Genomic DNA, 22,153 nt, shown 5'->3' with positions numbered 1-22,153 from the left:
TCCTTCCACAAAGCTAAGGTAGTTTTGTCAATCTAGATAGACATTTGAAATAATTAAAAACTGGCCAATAAAGTGAATATACTCCAATTTATCCTGCTTTGAAGCACAGTCACAATTTTAGGAACAATCTATTTAAGAGTAGAACTTAAACTACAATAACTTCAGCAAAAGGAAAAAGGAAGAATTGAATATGCTATTCCTATTCCACCTTCAAATAAGAAGACTTTTTACAAACATAGCTACACTTTTTGGTTGCAGCCACCAGTAGTTACTTTAAGAACTGTCAGTTAGGCTTCTTGTGGACCTAGTGAGGTGGAATGCGGTCAGGCTGGCACTAGAGTTTTGGGCAGCCCAATTTTGGTATGGGGTCTGAAAACAGGCATTTGACCATACCTTAAAGTATCAATAGGCCCTTGCATATCTAAGTATCTGCTCGAAACATCTAAAATTGGACCTAATAAGCACACTTAATAGTGGAACAAATACTTGAACAGTTTGGGTACTTGCCATCTGACAAATAAATTGGAATGTTTTGTGTTAATTTTTTAAAACTGAAGTTGATGTGTCACATATTTACTTGGGAGTATATAATGACAATAATTATGATTCAATATTTTCAACATTGGTTTTCAGAATAGTGCATAAAATTTGGAATTGACTCATTTATGGATGTAGGTTTGCTCACTGAGCGGGAAGGTTCGTTTCAGATGTTTTGTCACCATACTAGATAACATCAACAGTGGGTATCCGGGTGAAGCATTGGTGGCATGACCAACTTTTTATTTATGTGTTTAGGTTTCCTTGGGTCGGTGACATCATTTCCGGTGATGTCATTTTCTGTTCGTTTTCCCAGTGGGTGTTAAATGGGATCCAAGTCAGTGTGTTTGTTGATAGAATTCCGATTCGAAGGTCATGCTTCTATGAATTCTCGTGCATGTCTCTGTTTGGCTTGTCCTAGGATGGATGTGTTGTCCCAGTCAAAGTGGTGTCCTTCCTCATCTGTATGCAAGGATACTAGAGAGAGTGGGTCATGTCTTTTTGTGGCTAGTTGACGTTCATGTATCCTGGTGGCTAATTTTAGGCCTGTTTGTCCAATGTAGTGTTTGTCACAGTTCTTGCAAGGCATTTTGTAAACAACATTAGTTTTGCTTATTGTCTGTATAGGGTCTTTCAAGTTCATTAGCTGCTGTTTTTGTGTATTGGTGGGTTTGTGGGCTACCATGATGCCAAGAGGTGTGAGCCACAAAAAGACATACCCTACTCTCACTAGTATCTTTACAAGATGTGGAAGGACACCACTTGAACAAAATAAATCCATCCTCGGACAAGCCAAACAGAGATATGCATGAGAATTCCTAGAATTCCAGCCGGAACTCTATCAACAAACACATTGGTTTGGATCCCATTTACCACCCCCGAGAAAAAGAACAGGAAATGACATCACTGCCGGAAACGATGTCACCACAGGAAATGACATCACTGGCCCAAGGAAACCTAAACACAAACAGAAAGCGGGCCATGCCACCAGTGCTTCAACTGGAGGCTCACTGATGATGTTATCTAGTATGGTGACAAAATGTTTGAAAATGAACCTTACAGCTCAGCAAACAAACCTACATCTAGAGCCTCAACCTGAGCTACAAATCTTCTCAAAACTTGCTGATTTGTTTATATATTACAACTGTTGGTGTTATTGAGCAAGGAAAATTCACATAATCCTTTTCTGTCGAAAGGTGAGCAGGATAATTTATGAGGAAATGTTTCGATTGTCACCTGAAGTTTTACTTCCAAAGTATATAATTCCAAAATATTAATCATAAAGTTTTAGTTAAATTTCATTCAGCAATAATTCAGTAAAAATATAAAACAACTATGTCCCCCTCAGCAAATTGCTGGAAAAACTCGGCAGGTCTGGCAGCATTGGCGGAGAGAAATCAGAGTTAACATTTTGAGTCTAGTGACCCTTCCTCAGTTCTGCTCCCTTCTAAGTTCTTACTTATATGACTCTGACATCATTATTCATATTTCAGATGTTGATCCTATTACTCTACATTATCCTGGCACAGTTGAACTAAACCATCACAGATCAAACACTGAACCTTGAAGTTTCTGGTTATTATATCTCAGCTATATGCTTACTCCATTAACGGAGCATAACTAATTTTATCTCAGGTGATTATAATAGAGCACTTGCAAATCTTCAGAGCTTTGGATGAATGCTCTCCAGATATTGGTTTCACACATTATTGAAATGACATACCTAAGAGAATGGTTTTCATCAATAATGCAAGATTTCAGGATTAAGTAATTACATACTGAATCAATCTCCCCATTATACTGAGGGATTCCTCGTTAGATTGATAATTAAGCTAATCCAGGTTGGGTTCATCCATCTTGCTGCTAAAATGAATACAGTATAGTAAGTGGCTCTGCATTTTCTGCCTTTCAATACATAATTACAGAAGATAATATCTTTGTATAATTGTAAACATAACTATTTTGCACCAAAAACTTACTTTAAAAATATTGCTGACACAATCTGGATTTTTTAATGTTGGTAAATTTGTACAGACACAGGAAGATCTCAAAAATTTTCTTATTCTATTCTGTCGATAGACAAAAGGCCCATTTAAAATAATGAAACGTAGGGGTCCCAGTTCAATCATTTTAATTTATACTGCACTTGAATTATTTATTCCAGAAAGAGGGATAAATCTCTATGTAAAAATACACATACAGCTGTAAGTGTTCTGAAAAGTGTGTCATGGACTAACAATGGGAAAATGCTAAAATATTTCTCTTTTTACTCCTTTAGTGAAAACATTCACTAGTTTAAAAACTTAAAAAAGTATTCAAATATACTGATCTGAAGCTTCTACTTTAAGTAAACCTGTTGGGTTTTTTTTGTGAAAAGACAATCTAATCAAAAATTGCACTCAAGCTTTGCTACTGTTAATTTCCTTGCAGCAGTTCCAATGGGTGCTGTTAACTTGAGATATTTCCTGTCATAAGTACAGTTGAGATCAAAAGTGAGATTAGTGTTAGTCACAGAGACTGATAACTAGTAAACATCAGCTTCAATTGATCTGCTCTGTCTGACCATCACTGTGTTTAATAATCTTAAAATGCTTCATTGAAGTTTTAGGTGCGATACTTAATTATACAGACAAGAGAGTCTCCAATTCAGACTCTTTTGCAGCAATTTAGCCAGGGCAACAATGGTGCTATTATTGCCTGTGCCTCACCTGTAAAAAAAACAAAAAGAAAATTCCACTTTACTTCCTGTCCAGTGGTGACATGCCTCTATAGATGTCCAGCTAGAAGAGGATATCGATTTTGAGGCTCTGTGGTCAAATAGTTCTCTGGCACTCACTAGTTAAATTACTTGTGAAGAATAACCATGCAAACATCATGAAAGGCCATGGTGCTTGATAACCCATGGAACCAACAGACGAGATAGGGAAAAAATAATTTGAGGCTCAAATGAATAATAGTAACAAATGATTTTGCTAACAGACTTTTATCTTGTATCTTGAATTTGAAGCAGCAAATAATAAATTCATTAAATACCTATATTTAACTTAAGATCGCAAGGGGTATTGCTTAGCAAGACTCACAAAAATTGTTAATCAGAAACTATGTTTTTGGACAAGAAACCTTACAAATATGTAGTAAGGGCATTAGTCAGTGAAGACCTTTAACCAAGTGAAATATTAACCTGACGAACTGCACAATTTCCCTTTGATTTTCCTCCATCCCATGCTTTTAAGAAAGGAGACAAATTATAAATCTACTCAAACTCAAGCTTCATTGCCCTCACATCAGTTTTTGGTTCTAATTAATGGGAAACAAAGCAGCATTTGCTAGTCAGAATTAGATCTTGGATTATTTTTCAGCTCTTTATTTAAAATTCTTAATCTAACAATTTACATACCTCATTCCTACATTACTGTAATAAACAAAGAAAGGCGCATTGGCTACTTTTGATGTTCTTGTTTAGAGCAATAAGAGTTTCTTTATTGAGTTCTGATGAAGCATTTTACTCAAACTTTTAAACTACCCTTTTAATTTCAGATGTTGGACATAAACAACAAAGGGAAACTGGTGAATAATTATGCTAAATGTGCTTACTTAAAATTATTTACAAAAAGAACTGGAAGGCCTGCAAAACCTGCTGAATTCTGCATCCAATTGTCTGATAATCAAGTAAAATTGTGTTGAGTGCACCAACATATTAAGATTACTCAATCATAAAATGTTGTTTGGTTGAGTGGACACTCAGTTGCTCCCTAATTTAATTAAACCCACAGTTGAATTAGCAGAGAGTTAAACAGATAGAGGAAACGTCGCCAATCTTTTGCCCATTTCTGAATAGTTTCCTACATGGTTTAGTTTATTACTTCAAACATTTTAAAATGTGAACATATAAGTTCTTCTATTTAAGAATGTCGAAAAATGTTGTGCAATATGTTGTGGTTCTTAGATTTAAAAGCAAGCCTCCTTCCTCTTCTGTATCCTCAACTCTTAATCTATACAGAATAACTCAGTTGGTTGACTGAAATGAGGTTATATATCAAAGCATTTCTCAGGCGTTTTTATCCTGTAGTCTGCTGACTGTGCAATAAAGGACAGCTGCACGTGGATAATGTGAGGATTTATTTTGATCGACATTAGACTTTAGTGCCACAGACCATATAAAGTAGGTTTCTGACATCTATTCTTTCTCAGAATTCCAATTTGTGCATTCACGACTTGAAAACACAAAAAAATTTGGAAAGATGGAACTTAATTATAACAAAAAAAACACTAAGTTGTTTCTTGCTTATGTTTACTGACAGCACTGTAGAAATATTTCTTTTATCTAACTAGACTAGAGAACTAAAATTACACTTCTTTAAAGAATATAATGAGAGGAAGATCTTTTCACCATCAATGTAAAATGGCCTACTTGAAGGTGCAGTTTAGCATAATATACATTTTTTTCAAAACATTGTAATAAATTGTAATCATTTTCTTATTTTGTAAATGAGAAACAGGATTCTGAAGAATACTTAATTCATACAATTAAAGCTGATACAATTTACAAATTATTTAATTGACTCACAGCTAAACTGATCCATTTAAACAGAGTTCAGAACAGTTCCACTACAAAATCATCAAAAATCTCCTTGATAACTGAAAGAAAACCATTCTTATGTCACTAGTACATAGGATTTGTTGTTATTTGCTACTTGTACAATATTACAATGATCAGTAGCCCAAGTCAGAACAGTAAGTAATTTATGCCAGTTACACTTGTGGACACTATGACACTCTGTCGTGTTTGGGCTCAAACTTCATACATCTGCTCATCTAAACTGATGCTGCCAGGTAGAGTGCCGCATAATCTCTTGGGCCTCATCTACCGAGTGCTCTGCGTGTACAAAAGCAGGAAACTCAGAACTGCAATATAATTATAATAGATTAAGATACATTCACTCATGGACTCAACTTTTATTTGTGGTCTTTTACTAATGGGCAGCAGAGTGGCTCAGTGGTTAGCACTGCTGCCTCACAGCATCAGGGATCTGAGTTTGCTTCCAGCCTTGGGTGACTGTCTGTGTGAGTTTCCTCCGGTGCTCCGATTTCCTCCCACAATCCAAAGATGCAGTATAGGTAGATTAGCCATGGTAAAATGTGGGGTTATGAGGATAAGGTGGGAGTCTGGGTCTGGATGGGGTGCTCTTCAAAGAGTCTGTGTAGACTCAAGGGGCTAAATGGGTTCTTTCCACACTGTAGGGACTCTATGATTAATAGTGTCCAGCAATTCCTAGCTGAAAATGTGTTGCTGGAAAAGCCCTTCTTCAGCTCATGCCCGAAACGTCGATTCTCCTGCTCCTTGGATGCTGCCTGACCTGCTGCGCTTTTCCAGCAACACATTTTCAGCTCTGATCTCCAGCATCTGCAGTCCTCACTTTCTCCTCTAGCACTTCCTATCCAACATTCCTCCATGCAGAGATAACATGTATTTTTACACCACCTTCAAAATAGTAAAAAAAGAGTCATAACGTATGTCAAAGGAGTACAACAAACTTTGTTTTAACCTACATCTTATCAAACAGTACTCTTGATAAACCAGAAAAATGATATAGCTCAAATATTGTGATCTACTGCAATGTCAAAGTATTTATGCTGTGAAGAAAGTATAACAGTGATGTGTATACCCTTGCATTACACTTCCACTACTTACTGTGTGTGTTTACATTGATTTTAGGCAGTGTATTGATGTTTCACATAGATATTTTGAGGGATGTTGATGTTTCGAAGCTTTGCTGCAGGGTTTACTGCAGTTACGCGTACCTCTTGATTATCTGGAATATTTGACCAACCAGAACACTCCTGGTCCCATTGGTGTTGGTTAAAGGAGTTTTGCTGTGCAGGTCGTTCTGCTATAATGTGCGTTTCATTAACACAAATTCGCTGTAAAGTAATTGATAAACTGGGGACAGTATTTCTAAAGTGCAAACTTTTAAAATGTGTACTGCCTATAACACAATTACATCAGCAACACTTTAAGTGCCACTTCTAAAGTGCAATTTTTCTATAATGCAGGTTGCATAAGACCACAACCATTGCGTTATAGAAGAACTATTTGTACTATGAAACAAAATTTGGCACCAAGCTACAAACCATATTTGGGCAGGTGTCCAAAAGCTTGATTGAAAAGGTAGGTTGTAATGGGTGTCTTGAAGGATGGGTAGCAGTAGACTGGAAGATATGTTTATGGAGCGAATTCAACGTTTATGACCAAAACAGCCCAAAGGTTATTTGTCCAATGTTTAAGTGAAGGAAATTAGGAATATATAGAGGCATAAAAGAGATCTCAGAAGAGTTCTAGAACCATCTTTTGTTTAATTTATTGTCACATTACTACACCCATTTGATTCATAGCATGATTGTCTTTAACGTTTAATCACTTCTGCCTTTCAGTCTCTGTTTTGGCTTTTCATCTCTCTCTTCTCTGCAATTGTTTAAACATTGCATATCTAAATATTTGCAGTTCTGATGACATGTTATTAATCCAAAATGTCAACTCTGCTTCTCTGTTTGCAAATGCTGCTTAATCTGCTGAGCATTTCCATCACTTGCTCCTTTTATTTCAGATTTCCAGTATCCATGGATGTTTACTTTCATGACCTTGAGGGTTGTAGGACTTGACAAGTTTAAAAACAGATGAGACCATTGAGAGAATCTGAAACAAGATGGGTATTTCAAACTTTGAGATATTGCTTGACTAGGAGCTAACCTAGGTTGGTGAACAATAATTGGTGAATTAGGAAACAGTGGCAGAGTTTTGGATCAGCTGAGATTTATGGATACAGCAAGGATCAAGGCAAGTCAAGACAGCCTTAGATTAGTTGAATCTAAAAAGTGTAAAACAGACACACAACTGAATCTTACCAGAATGCCTCATTAATTAAGTACCATGCCCTTTGGTGTCCAGCTCACCTAAAACTAGCTCGATTCTTCCACTATCTGTAGGTGGAAGTTCTCACAATGGCAGGAGATCCCAGGATTCCTAGCACCATATTTAAAAGGCAGTTGTCCATCTGCTCAAGTGCTGGAGGTCTAAAGTTATCTACACAATCTCTGATATTTATCCCAGACATGACAGATAGCAGAAAATTGGCACCCCACTTTACAATTAGGGAGCTGGAGATCCTGGTGAATGGGGTGGGGCAGAGGAGAACAGTCCTCTTTCCCCAAGAATGGCAGAAGAGACTACAACACCAGAGCATGTCAGCCTTCTCTGAATTTGCCAACTGCATCAATGTAGTCTCAACCAACTAGAGGAACACCTAGGAATACTGCAAGAACGTCAATGACCTTGCCCACTGTGTCAGCATAAATGCCACCATCTTCCACTCACTACATATCCACCTCCCACCAAGGCTCATAATTTACCACTCTCACTGTCCCATGCAAAACATTTTTACTTGTTGTCATCGATTCAATCCTCCAGAGTACTAACCATGCATGGCCTTGATGCTTCCTATTCATTCAGGAACCCTTATAACATACACAGTATACATTCCATCAGAAAACAACTAGAAAAACTCTTTGATTAAGAGGAATGAGGGCAGAAAAGCTTTTGGCAATTTTGAGATGCAATATAATATGCATCACTGTGGCTGCAAGAATAGAAAAGCAGATTATTATTTAAGTGAAGGGAGACTTCATGTGTAAAAAAGGGAGTTCCGACTATATCTGCACATCAACCATGAAAAGCATGCAGATATAAATCAGGAATTAGGATACAAATGGAATGTTAGCCTTTATTGCAAGGTAGATGGCGTTAAAAAAGAAGAAAGTGTTGCTGAGACCTCACCTGAAGTATTGTGTATATCTTTGGCTTCCTTACGTAAAGAAGCATATAGTTATATTGGTGGTTCAGAGAAAATGCCCTAAGCTAATTCCAAGGATGAAAATGTGAGGAAAAGGTTGAGCCAGTTGATCCTATACGGTGTGGAATTTTAGAAGAAAAAGGCAATCTTATCAAAATACACACAATATCAGCAGACTTGACAGGATAGGTGCTGGCAAAACGTTACTCACATAGGAATCTAGAACTGGGGGCATCATTTTAAAGTGAAGAGGTCTCCAATTTAAGATGAAGATCAGGAGAAATTCTCTCTTAGAAGGTTGTTAATGTGTTGAACTCTCCTGGAGTCATGGAAGCACACAGCACGGAAACAGACCCCTTAGCCAATCTGTCCATGCCAACAAGGTTTCCAAGACTGAATTAGTCCCATTTGCTTGCATGTGGCCCATATGCCTCCAAATTTTTCCTATCCATATACCTGTCCAAGTCCTTTAAACGTTGCAATTGTGCTCACCTCTACCACTTCATCTGGCAGCTCGCTCCATACATGTACCATTCTCTGAGAAAAATGTCCCTCAGGTCTCTTAAATCTGTCCTCTCTCATCTTACACTCTCTAATTTTAGACTTCCCTACCTTGGGGAAAAGATCTTGGCCTTATCTGAGCCACTCATATTTTATAAACTTCTATAACAGACAGCAGAGGAGGCTTGGTTTATTTGACATATTTACAGTTTAGTTAGACAGATTTCTGATCTACCAGACTTCGAGGGTTATGGGGGCTGAGAGGAGATTGGGGTGAAAATCCAAAGCACATCAACCATGAATAGTGGAACAGGTCCTATGGACTAATTGACCTGCGCCTATATAGAACATTAGAACATAGAACATTACAGCGCAGTACAGGCCCTTTGGCCCTCGATGTTGCGCCAAACTGTCATACCAATTTGAAGCCCATCTAACCTACACTATTCCATGTATGTCCATATGCTTGTCCAATGACGACTTAAATGTACTTAAAGTTGGCGAACCTACTACTGTTGCAGGCAAAGCATTCAATACTCTTACTACTCTGAGTAAAGAAACTACCTCTGACATCAGCCCTATATCTATCACCCCTCAATTTAAAGCTATGCCCCCTCGTGCTCGCTGTTACCATACTTTGAAAAAGGTTCTCCCTGTCCACCTCATCTAACCCTCTGATTATCTTATATGTCTCTATTAAGTCACCTCTCAACCTTCTTCCCTCTAACGAAAACAGCCTCAAGTCCCTCAGTCTTTCCTCGTAAGACCTTCCCTCCATACCAGGCAACATCCTAGTAAATCTCCTCTGCACCCTTTCCAAAGCTTCCACATCCTTCTTACAATGCGGTGACCAGAACTGTACACTATACTCCAAGTGCGGCCGCACCACAGTTTTGTACAGCTGTAGCATAACCTCATGGTTCCAGTACTCGATCCCTCTATTAATAAAAGCTAAAACACTGTATGGCTTTTTAACAACCATGTCAACCTGGGTGGCCACTTTCAAAGATCTGTGTACCTGGACACCGAGATCTCTCTGCTCATCTATACTACCAAGAATCTTAACATTAAGCCCAGTACTTTGCATTCCGGTTACTCCGACCAAAGTGAATCACTTCACACTTGTCCACATTAAACTCCATTTGCCACCTCTCAGCCCAGCTCTGTAGCTTATCTATATCTCTCTGTAACCTACAACATCCTTTGTCACTATCCACAAATCCACCAACCTTAGTGTCATCTGCAAATTTACTAACCCACCCTTCGATGCCCTCATCCAGGTTGTTTATAAAAATGACGAACAGCAGTGGACCCAACACCGACCCTTGCAGTACGACACTGGTAGCTGGACTCCAGGATGAACATTTTCCATCAACCACCACCCTGTCTTCTTTCAGCAAGCCATTTATTGACCCAAACTGCTATATCTCCCACAATCCCATTCCTCCGCATTTTGTACAATAGCCTACTGTGGGGAACCTTATTGAAAGTTTTGCTGAAATCCATATACACCACATCAACCAGTTTACTCTCATCTACCTCTCTGGTCACCTTCTCAAAGAACTCAATAAGGTTTGTGAGGCACGACCTACCCTTCACAAAACCGTGCTGACTATCCCTAATCCAATTATTCTTTTCTAGATGATTATAAATCCCATCTCTTATAACCTTTTCCAACACTTTACCAACAACTGAAGTAAGGCTCACTGGTCTATAATTACCAGGATTGTCTCTACTCCCCTTCTTGAAAGGGGAACCACATTTGCTATCCTCCAGTCTTCTGGCAGTATTCCTGTAGACAATGACAATTTAAAGATCAATGCCAAAGGCTTGGCAAATCTCCTCCCTGGCTTCCCAGAGTATCCTAGGGTAAATCCCATCCGGCCCAGGGGACTTATCTATTTTCAAACTCTGCAGGATTTCTCCTACCTCTTCCTTGTAAGCCTCAATCACACCTAGTCTAGTAGCCTGTATCTCAGTAATCTCCTCGACAACATTGTCGTTTTCTAATTCTGTTCCTATTTCTATGTTATTTAACCGGTCTCCTGGCAATGTTTTATGCCCAGGCACATTTGGTTGAAATCCATCATCAGCTTTGCAATGTTTTCATGGACCATGCAGCATCCAACAGTGGCCTGGAAATATGATCAGTGTGGATAGACAAGACAGCAACCTCCTCACAAGTAATCCATGTTAATGTCTGGCTGAAATCCAGCTGCACCATTAATATTTCTCCAATGAAAGCCAGTAACATATTTAATATTTACATATGCATTCATATGACAAAATCACTATATTAAATTGCATATGAGAAAGTCTGCTGAAAATTCATTGACCTAAAATGTTCACTTAGTTTCTCTCTTCATACTGAGACACTGTCTCACCTCCAATGTATTTCTTCCATTTTATATTTTTCATCTCAGATTTCCAGCATTTTCAGTACTGGAAAAGCTTCATAGTTGGTCAGCAGAAGCATCCGTTAGAAATCTTACCACTAACATAATTACTATAGCATAAATAATATTTATTTAAAAGTTAGAAGCTAATTTTATTTAACCCATTCTGTCAGTTGCTTTTAATCACAAAAAACGCATCTTCTGCCATGGAAGATCTGAGCAAAAATATAATTTTCCATATACTAAAGACTTATTCAAATTCTAAATGTCTCCATTCATTCGCTCACGCTGCAATCCAAATAAAATCTCTGAGCCTCCAGGGTGTTGCTATGAGTCTATTTTTGGAACAATCAGTGCCAGTCTTGTCTCAATTTGTTTTCTTTTGCTTTGTCCAAATACCCTATAGTCTAGCAGAAAAGTAATAAAAGCATTCAGAGGAAAGTTACACCTGACAGGATTTAATCTCATGAGGCAAATATGAGGAAATGCAATTTAAATTAATTGCATGATTCAACAGTCCAACTTTTCATCATTTTTTCCTTTTAGCTTCCCAAATCAAGTATCACCTCTGGTAATGAGCATTGTTCATTCATTTTAGACTGTATTTGGCAATGTTTTCATTTACACTAGAACAAGTTACTGGATCTGATGCTGGGTTCAATCTACGATTAGCTGTAATTGAATTACAAGGGGAATTTAACATATGTGCAGAATGTCCATGAGGCTGAATTGGATGGGGCAGATTTTTTTTTAAAGAGCAAGGAGACTGAAGTGGTGATCTTACAGAGATTTACAAAATCATGTCAGGCATAGATAGAGTGAATAGCCAATATCTTTTTCCCAGTCTAGGGGAGTCCCAAACAAGAGAGCATAGACTTAAGGTGAGGGAAAAGATTTAAGGACCTGAAGGATAACTTTTTTTATGCAGAAGGTGGTGCATGCATGGAATGAACTGCTAGAGGAAATGGTGGAAATTGGTACAATTATAACATTTAAAAGGGATCTGATGGGTATATGAATAAGAAGAGCTTAGAGGGATATGGGTCAAATGCTGGAAAATGGGATTAGGTTGGATTGGGATGTCTGGTTGGCACGCACAAGTTAAACCAGTACACTTACAACAGTAAATGCTCCATCTTTCACTGAATGGTTTGAAGTATGGCCTTTTACGCAGAGAACTACATTTTAAAGTAGTTTCCTGATGATCCTGGCAGCTTAGATGACATTTAGCTTTAAGAATGAGAAATTAGTAAATTTCTCAATATCACAATAGTACAATTTCAGTAACAGTTCTTCCTGTGTTGTATTACAATACAATTATTGACAGCCATGGACAATACTCATACAACAAGAGCTCATGATCTCACAATAAAGTACTAACCAGTCCTAAACAAAGTTATGTGCATCAAGTCATGTACATAAAATAGGATAGTTTAGATGTGCTATAAGATCATAGCTGGCTGAATTATATTAACTTCTTATATTGTTCGGAAAATAGAGAACTAGTTCAAAGTTTGGGAGAAGATTTGTAGCTCGGGTGCTCGTTGTTGTGGTTCTGTTCGCCGAGCTGGGAGTTTTGTTGCAAACGTTTCGTCCCCTTTCTAGGTGACATCCTCAGTGCTTGGGAGCCTCCTGTGAAGCGCTTCTGTGATGTTTCCTCCGGCATTTATAGTGGCTTGACTCGGCCGCTTCCGATTGTCGGTTGCTGTCCGCTGCAGTGGCTGGTATATTGGGTCCAGGTCGATGTGTTTGTTGATAGAATCTGTGGATGAGTGCATGCCTCTAGGAATTCCCTGGCTGTTCTCTGTTTGGCTTGCCCTATAATAGTAGTGTTGTCCCAGTCGAATTCATGTTGTTTGTCACCTGTGGGTGTGGCTACTAAGAATAGCTGGTCGTGTCGTTTCGTGGCTAGTTGGTGTTCATGGATGCGGGTTGTTAGCTGTCTTCCTGTTTGTCCTATGTAGTGTTTTGTGTGGTCCTTGCATGGGATTCTGTACACTACATTGGTTTTGCTCATGCTGGGTATCGGGTCCTTTGTCCTGGGAACAGAGAACAGCCAGGAAATTCCTAGAGGCATGGCACTCATCCACAGATTCTAATAAACACATCAACCTGGACCCAATATACCAGCCACTGCAGCGGACAGCAACTGACAACCGTAAGCGGCAGAGACAAGCCACTATAAATGCCAGAGGAAACATGACAGAAACGCTTCACAGGAGGGTCCCAAGCACTGAGGATGTCACCTAGAAAGGGGACGAAACATTTGCAACAAAAACTCCCAGCTTGGTGAACAGAACCACAACAGAGAACTAGTTAGCCAACACTCTAATTTTTAAAAGAGCTTTTTTGTTAAATGTTCCACAGTACTAGCCAAATATACTTGTGTAGAAATATTTAAACAACAAAATCTACCAAGGTTTCCTTACATTTCAACCCATTCAATGTTCGTGTGCCAATATTAAATTTGTAAAATATAAATAGATGTTAAGCCACAAATTATCCAAAGTACAGGATGATATCTACCACAACATTAACACTGAAACAAATACTGCTTTATAAGCTTAATATATGTGCAAGACCAAAATAAAATACTCAATAAGTCGGCCCGTATGAGTCGAGGGAACATTTTAGATTAGTTACATCTTCAAAAAAAAAACTAAAAACTTTATCTAATATGATTTCCTTTCCATAAAACCATATTGACTCATTTTCATCACACTATGATTTTCTTTGTGTTTTTAAGATTTGAGATTCCAACTTCTCCCTTTTCTTGAACAGCGGTTTATGTACCTATTTTCTAAGAACATTTAAAATAGAAAAATAACTTTCAAATGTTGAATGAATTGAGCTAACATGCTGTATATTGACCAACTAGCTCTCAAATTCCTATGCTGTCAAATAAATGTTTTTGTCTATTATGATTGTTTTTCCAATATAAATATAATTCAATTTGGAAAGATTTGACATATTTCTGGACGTCTGCAAGGGCATTTTTTTCATCTTTGAATAGGAAATTCTGCAAGCTTTTTCCAGACATGGTCCCAAGAGATATTAAGATAGTAACAATACATTTTGCAGTTCAAATCCCATTGGCAGGTTACAATTACTAAAGACATGTAAATACTGCAGCTCACAAACTCTGGAAAAATGCAATAGCATGTAGGCAAATGCTGACAAGGCATGCCTAAGGGGTTGGGGAAGACTTTGTTGGGAAAGGAACCAGGAGTTGAGGTGATGCACATTCTTGTGCAGCTCAGGTAAAGTTTTCCTGCTCAAGTAAAATAATTTTAAACTTCTACAGCTGTAGCAAGGAGAAAATTGGCACTAATTTGTGTTCTGAAAGGTGCTCAGTTTGTTAAAGGTCTTAGGTATGAATTTTAAATAAAGGACACCATCAGAAACAAACAGATGACCAGCAGGGTGGTTGAATGGAGTTGGAAATTGGTAGCAATTTGCTGAAATGCTTTTCCAAATGCGATTGTCCTCATTTCAGCCTGTATGTTCAATCTACTTTTGCTTCTGTAGGGTTTATATTTGGAGAAAGGGATCTTTTAAATTAACAATTAACTGGTTGAAATTCTAGACCATTAAACGGAGAAAAAAATGCAACACAATCAACAATCATCATGGATGTGCTGCAAGCCAAAATCTGCGAAATATTTATACTTCTTTTGGTTAGCACATTCTGGTGACTTCTTGTTTTCAACAAGTATTACATGAATCTTTATTTGAATGTTACTCATTTTTCCTGAAATGTTGCACACATTTTTCTACACCATTTCCGGCTTAAAATCCAAATGATCCCACTTGATGAACACTACATGTCTTTTGTAGTCTTGTAGCTTAGTTCTGCTGTTGGTTAACTCATATGATTTAATTTCCACATACCTACTCAGTGCCACCATGACATTCATTGGCTGCATATCTGATAGAGGAAGGGAATTTGGAAAGCAGGAACTGGAAGATTAAAACCCATGCATAAAAATACTGCAAATCCAGTTGCTGATATTTAGTTCCACTTCTCACAATGTCCTCAGTTACAGACTAATACAGTCTTTTTTTACCCAGATATGGATACAAGGGCTAAGTGGCAGAGAGTTGCTCTTGACACCACAGCAGCATTTGACTGCACAGGAATTGGGATGTCATGATGCAGCTGTTTGGGACACTGGTTAGGCCACTTTTGGAATACTGCATTCAGTTCTGGTCACCTTGCTATAGGAATGTTGTTAAACTTGAAAGGGTTCAGAAAAGATTCACAAGGATGTTGCCGGGGTTGGAGGGTTCGACCTATAGGGAGAGGCCTAATAGGACTGGGGCTATTTTCCATGGAGCAGAGGCTAAGGGATGAACTTAAGAGGTTTAAAAAATCATGAGGGGCATGGATAGGGTGAATAGCCAAAGTCTTTTTTCCCCAGGGTAGACGAGTCTAAAACTAGAGGACATAGGGATCTAAGGGGCATTGTTTTCATGTAAAGAGTGTTGCATGTATGGAATGAGCTGCCAGGCGAAGTGGAGGCTAGTACAATTACAACATTTAAAAGGCACCTGGATGGGTACATCAATAGGAAGTATTTCGAGGGATATAGGCCAAATGCTGACAAATGGGACTAGATTAATTTAGGATATCTGGTAATCTTGGATGAGTTCAATTGATGAGTCTGTTTCCATGCTGTACAACCCTATGACTCTATGACGGAATGCATCATTTTATCTCGCAAAGCAGAAGCTGGTGGTGAAGGGGAAGGGAGTGGGAATGTTGTCAAAACGAAATCTCTCAAATAACTTCAGGCATGCATAACGCAGCTGCAACCATATTTGTTTATGAGAGGTCAATGATTATAGCCACAAGTAAACAAGGTGTTCTTAGACCAACCATTATCAGCTGCTTCAATTTATTTCCATTTTAAAAAACACAGAGATGGTGCTGGAAATTCTGCAGCATCCAGCTCAGTTTGCAACTCCTCAGATATGAAGCAGACATTGCCAGCCCAAATAAAATGTATAAATCAGACAAACAAATGACATGTAACACCCAAAATACACAAGTGCCCAGATACTAAGAAAGCCTGCTGTCCTCCCTTGTCTTTCCACATAGATGTTCGTGGATTACCAATGACCAAAGATTGAATTGGACTAGCCATATCAATGTTAAGCAGACAAAATCAAGCCATTAACAGGTTACTTTGAATAATTTACCATGAGATCTCCTCAAAGCCTCAGCAGCATTGACAAAACTCTAGTCAGAAGTGGGATGGATTGTTATTGCACTCAAGATGCTCAGCATCATCTTTATCAGAAGAGTGACTGGTTATTCTCAAAACAATCAGGGAAGTAAAAGATTTCACACTGTACTTGTTGCTTTCTAAAACTCTATCATTCAATTGGTCCCTAAATTATTCAGTATTTTGCACATTCCTTATTGAGGAAGCTTATTATTCATGTTGATCAAATGTACAGCCAATTTTGTGGGAACCATTGAAACATATTTATGGCTTAATGGTGATTGCAGATCTGTTCTGCTTGTTTTATTGAGTTGCAGCTATTATTCTGAGGCATTTATCCCTCAATCACCATCATAAGCAGACAATCAATCAATCATCACAATGCTAAATATAGCAACTGGCTGTTTTCAAATTGGTTGCTACATTAACCTACATAATGATGACTACTTTAGAAATAATTCACTTGTTCAAATGAAAGATGCAGCACAGTTTCAAGTACAATTTTTTAGTGACGTGGTCAGATCTAGTGTTAGATAATGTGAGCAGCATTTCCATATTTGCCTTTGCTCTGTAATGAATAGGAAGGTTCATACAAACCATGCAAGAGCCTCAATATCTTTGGCTGAGTTTCACTTGTAAATGCCTCATACCTTACTTTAGTGGAGCTTGAATTACTGAGCTAAGACAGATGTTAACTCTTCCAAAGACAGACTTTCAATCAGCTGTTGAGAGGCTTAACAATAGAAGCAAGGAGTCCAACATCATAGTGGCTACATGCTTAAAAGTCAAACCGCCATGGGTAGAACTGTTGCCTACATTCTCTTTTAGACTAGTATAACTACCATTCATAATATAAGGAAAGTGGGTGGAAACTGTTTTCCCCATTTGAAGACTTTACACTAATTCAATTTAAATGGAAAATCATGCAGTGAAGCTGGGTTTTTACCCATTAATTCATTTTCTGTTTGCAATATATAGTTGCACAAGTAAAATCAAAATCCCTTGCTGCATCATGTTGCGATGATGAGATAGCATTGTGACAACTGATAAATGTTCCATTCTCCCTTGCAAGTGAGGAAATGGTTGTCTCTCTAAAAAGATGCCAAACGGAGGTCATTTGTATCAAACTCAAACTCAAAGACCAGGACAATCATTAATTATCAGTTTAGAAATTTGCTGGTAAAATTTGGAAACACTATTTGATGGAGCAAAAAATATTTTTACACTTTTGTATTTTTTTGAAAATAGACAGCAAAAGTAGTTTAAAATAATAAATATGCAACTATGATGTTTAATCAAGTGCTTTTTAAAAAAAAGACTACCAGTTTAGCATCTGGATCAGTGGTGCTGGAAGAGCACAGCAGTTCAGGCAGCATCCAACGAGCAGCGAAATCGACGTTTCGGGCAAAAGCATGCTTCCAGCTCACTGCCTTTATTCCTGATGAAGGGCTTTTGCCCGAAACGTCGATTTTGCTGCTCGTTGGATGCTGCCTGAACTGCTGTGCTCTTCCAGCACCACGGATCCAGAATCTGGTTTTCAGTATCTGCAGTCATTGTTTTTACCCTGTTTTTACCTACCAGTTAAGCATACGTACTTAATCTATATAGCAAGTAATCACAGAGAAACCCACCCTCACAAGTGACATTATAGATGCTTACTAAACAATGAAATTAAATGAAAGGAAAAGTTCTAATTTTAACCTCAAAAAAATTTTCAAGTATGTGCATACAGTTGCCTTTGGAATAATTCAAAATCACCAAAGACCATTCAAAATCGTGGCTGGTGATACAAGACATCACAAAAAGTTGAGTACTTTTGAACTACTCATTACAAATCAGAATTCAGAAGAGTAAAAGATTAATTGTGTCTCAGTCATTTGGTAATATCAAACTGGAGGTTTGCTGGAAAATAAGACACATTTTGTCCAAGTTTTTGTCTTGCACTCATCAAGACTACTTGCAAGAATAACAATTCAAGGGGAAAGCCAGAATTTATATCTCATGAGAGAAGAGTGCTGATGTGTCGACAGTGAGACACTGGTAGGAGATGTTGCCATGGAAAATGCACCCATTAATGCTGAATGACTTCAATTGCTAGGAATTGCTTAAATTTTAAACAAGGCAAGTTGACTCTGATTAATCAGGGCATTATCCGAAGAAATGAACCATCAAATGCTGTCACTAATTTTGTTGTGTGTCTCACTGAAGTGCTTAAAATGTTGGAGCTACCATATCAATCATCTCATCTTATATTAGAGTAAATTATTGGTGTGATGCTGAAAAAATATACTGGTGGCTATGACACCGGGACATGCCAGCTAGGCCTGAGGTTGCAACCCAAGTTGGAGCAGTCTTAACTGTCTGGAACAATGCCAACAAGACACAAACGATACGTTGCCCAGGGGTGGATTAATCAAAATGGAGGTCATCAGAGCAAATCTCCTTCTCTTCCATCATGCTAACAACATTCCCCCCACAATGTTTTGTTTTTAGACTCTATTGAACTTGATTGCAGTTGAGAGAGGCAGGGGTTCTAGGTGTCCTTGTACATGAATTGCAAAAGGTTATTATGCAGTAGAACAAGTAATTCATAAAGTTAATACAATGTTATCATTTATCCTGAGAAGAAATGAATGCCAAGGTAGGGATATGCTTCAGTTAGAGGGCATAGATAGGATTGCATCTGGAATGCTGTGCACACTGGTCACCTAAAAAGGTTGTAACTACATTGCAGGCAGTTCAAACAAGGTTTACCAAACTAATACCTGGAATTGGCAGGTTGTCTTATAAGGAAAGATTGTAAAGACGAGGCTTGTATCTGCTGAAGTTTAGTAAGAGGCAAGTGGAATAAGAGACAACACTATTGTAACAAATGAAATCCTGAAGGGTCTTGACAGGGTAGATGTGAAGAGGATGCTTTCTCTGGCAAGAGAATCTAAAGCTCAAGGTGACTGTTAGAAATCAGGAGCCTGACCATTATGGAACATGGCAAAGTCATTCAGGGGTTGGGTGTGCGGTTCACACATTACAAAAGTGCACAGATCAAGTTTTCCTGAGCCAAGACATAATGCCAAGAGTAGAAGAGAATGAAAAAATATCCAGAGCGTGCCAACAGCATTGTCTTTTCAAACCCCATATGGAGATGGAGACATTAAAAGAAAGAATTCAAACAAAGCACATAAGCTTATCTTAGATCACTGTACAGATAATAACATTTCAGCATTGCAAAAATCAAATAGGACTTGCCACCTTGTGGTCTGTACTTTTGATCTTTGGAATTTTTGATTATCCTGTATACATTAATTTCTACCCATAATATATGTGTTAAACCAACTGTCTTTTGTCTTAAATCATGATTGAACACGAGTGTGGATTTGGGAATTTTGAGCAGATATAGTTTAAGTTGTTTTGGCTATGTTCACCTAGCTGGGAAGTTGATTTGCAGACATTTTGTCTCCTTTCTAGGTGACATCTTCAGTATTTTGGAGCCTCCTGTGAAGTGCTGCTGTAGTCTCTCTTCTGGAATTTATTTGGCTTTGTTCCTGCTGCTTCCAGTTGCTCGTTACAGTATTCAGTGTATTGGGTCTAGGTCTATGTGTTTACTGATGGAGTCTGTGAATGAGTGTCATGTTTCTAGAAGTTCTCTGGCTGTTCTGTTTGGCTTGCTCTATTATTGATGTGGTGTGCCAGTTGAATTTGTGGTCCTTGTCATCTGTGTGTATAGCTACTGGAGACAGTTGATTGGTGTTTAGTGGCTACTTGATGTTCATGGTTGCTAGGTGTCTGCCTGTTTGTCCTATATAGTGTTTTGTGCAGTCCTTGTATGGAATCTTGTACACTGCGTTGTGTCCTGCACTTAACAGAAGGCTCTACAGCACCGAGGATGTCACCTAGAAAGGGGCAAAACCTCTGCAAACCAACTGCCCAGCTCATACTCACAACAACTGCTACCGGCACCCAAGCTACAAATCTTTACACAAACCTTGAAAACATAGTTTAACTTGTATAAAGTAGAAATCCTTTCTTTTTACTGTTCTTGTTAAAGTCAAGAGTGTAACAATAAATAGAATGATTTATTTCTACTGAAGACAACCTGGTGTTATTCATGAAGGCAAAAAGATCAAGTGTAGGATGTTCCAGAGTCTATTGCTGCTCTGATGTTCAAAAGAATAAATAGTTTTCATCCTGAATGCAACAAGAGGTGTCAGAACAGAAGCCAGTTCTTAGCAAGTCACCCTCCAACTCAGCATGTTCTTACCAGATGAACGAAACAAGAACATTCTTCAAGCTGGCTACTATTCAAAAACAGTCCTAGCAGAAGTCAATAGCAATATAGTAGTTCACCAATCGTGAGAGTTCCAAAAGGCCTTTTCTTAAAAAAAAATGTTTGCAGAGAACTTTTAATGATCACTTTTAAAGAAACCACTCCAGGTTTTATCGACAGAACTTGGAATAAATCCATTTTCCATAATCTTTCAAAATGTACATCCTCCAAGCAATTTGAAAATAAAACATTTATGCAACAATACTTTAATTATTTTTGAGACTTGTACATCAGTGTATGAATATCAAATAGCAGTCTACAGATTACTAAATTGCAACATTGCTTGACTGTATTTTTAGCAGTTACTCACCAGTTTAGAAATTGGCAGCTACTCACCAAAAATTATGAAACCTTAACATATACCGTAAATTTCACACTCCTTTCATTAGATCGTTAGCCATTAAAGTGGAAAACTTCAATATTGCAAATGGAACATAAATACTCAGACAAATGCTGCCTATGCTACCAGCTGTTACTAAAAAGTAAAAAAAAACTTGAATCAACAACACAACAGCACTTATTTAAACACTTGTGGTAAATTATTGCTTGAAATCTAGCCAAAATGTGACTGTAGAACCACAGCGATGTGGTCGACTCTCTTAACTGCCCTCTGGGCAATTACGGATGGGAATAAATGCTGGCCTAGCCAGTGATGCCTACATACTGTGAATGAATAAAAACAAAAGAAAAGTGTTAATTAATTATTATAGAATGCACACTAGCCCTACTATTAGATAAGATGATTCACAATAGACGTCACATTTTGAAATAGGATCCTACACCACCATTTTATAAGTAAAGATTTAACTCTTTAGGGCAAAAGACTTAAATCATGAATTTTCACTCAAACAGGGAACAGAGTCAGCAAGGTTACTAAGTCCTGGTAAACACTGAGCACTCCTAACTGTCTGATCTCATTTCACCTCCAAGCTGAATTTAGCAGCAGCTACTTGTTCACTGGCGGATTTCCAGGCAATTGGAGGCTGAGCTGGAGATCTGAGGGAATAGTAATTGCAGGTCAGAAGAGTGGAGTCCAGAGGAGACTGTGGAGTCCATAGGCCCTGTGATTGAGGAACTGGAAGAAGGTTGATACAGGAAAAGCCCAATGTTTCCTTAGTGATCTTGAAGGAATACTTATGTGCGAAAAACATAAAAAGAAAACCTCCAGCAAGTCCTGAATTTCTTTGAAACTCTTGCTCTTCTTTTGGTGCTTTCAGTAATGTGGTCAACTTCTGTGACTGGAGATAAAAACCCAGGAGAATCCACCCTGTATCACAACTTCTACATCTTAAAATGGTTTTGGTCTACCTATGATAATCA

The 22,153-nt window shown here is 38.1% G+C and overlaps 1 protein-coding gene across 2 annotated transcripts in view; it reads right to left on the bottom strand.

Annotated features, from left to right (window-relative positions):
* The window catches only part of rassf5 (Ras association domain family member 5), a 121,656-nt gene that overhangs the window by 16,763 nt on the left and 82,740 nt on the right, over positions 1-22,153 (bottom strand). The window lies entirely within an intron of this gene.

The sequence above is a fragment of the Hemiscyllium ocellatum genome, chromosome 26 (assembly GCF_020745735.1).
Source record: "Hemiscyllium ocellatum isolate sHemOce1 chromosome 26, sHemOce1.pat.X.cur, whole genome shotgun sequence".
NCBI classification, from domain to species: Eukaryota; Metazoa; Chordata; class Chondrichthyes; order Orectolobiformes; family Hemiscylliidae; genus Hemiscyllium; species Hemiscyllium ocellatum.
The sequence above is the reverse complement of the archived record's forward strand: the minus strand, read 5'-3'. Positions and strand labels throughout refer to the sequence as shown.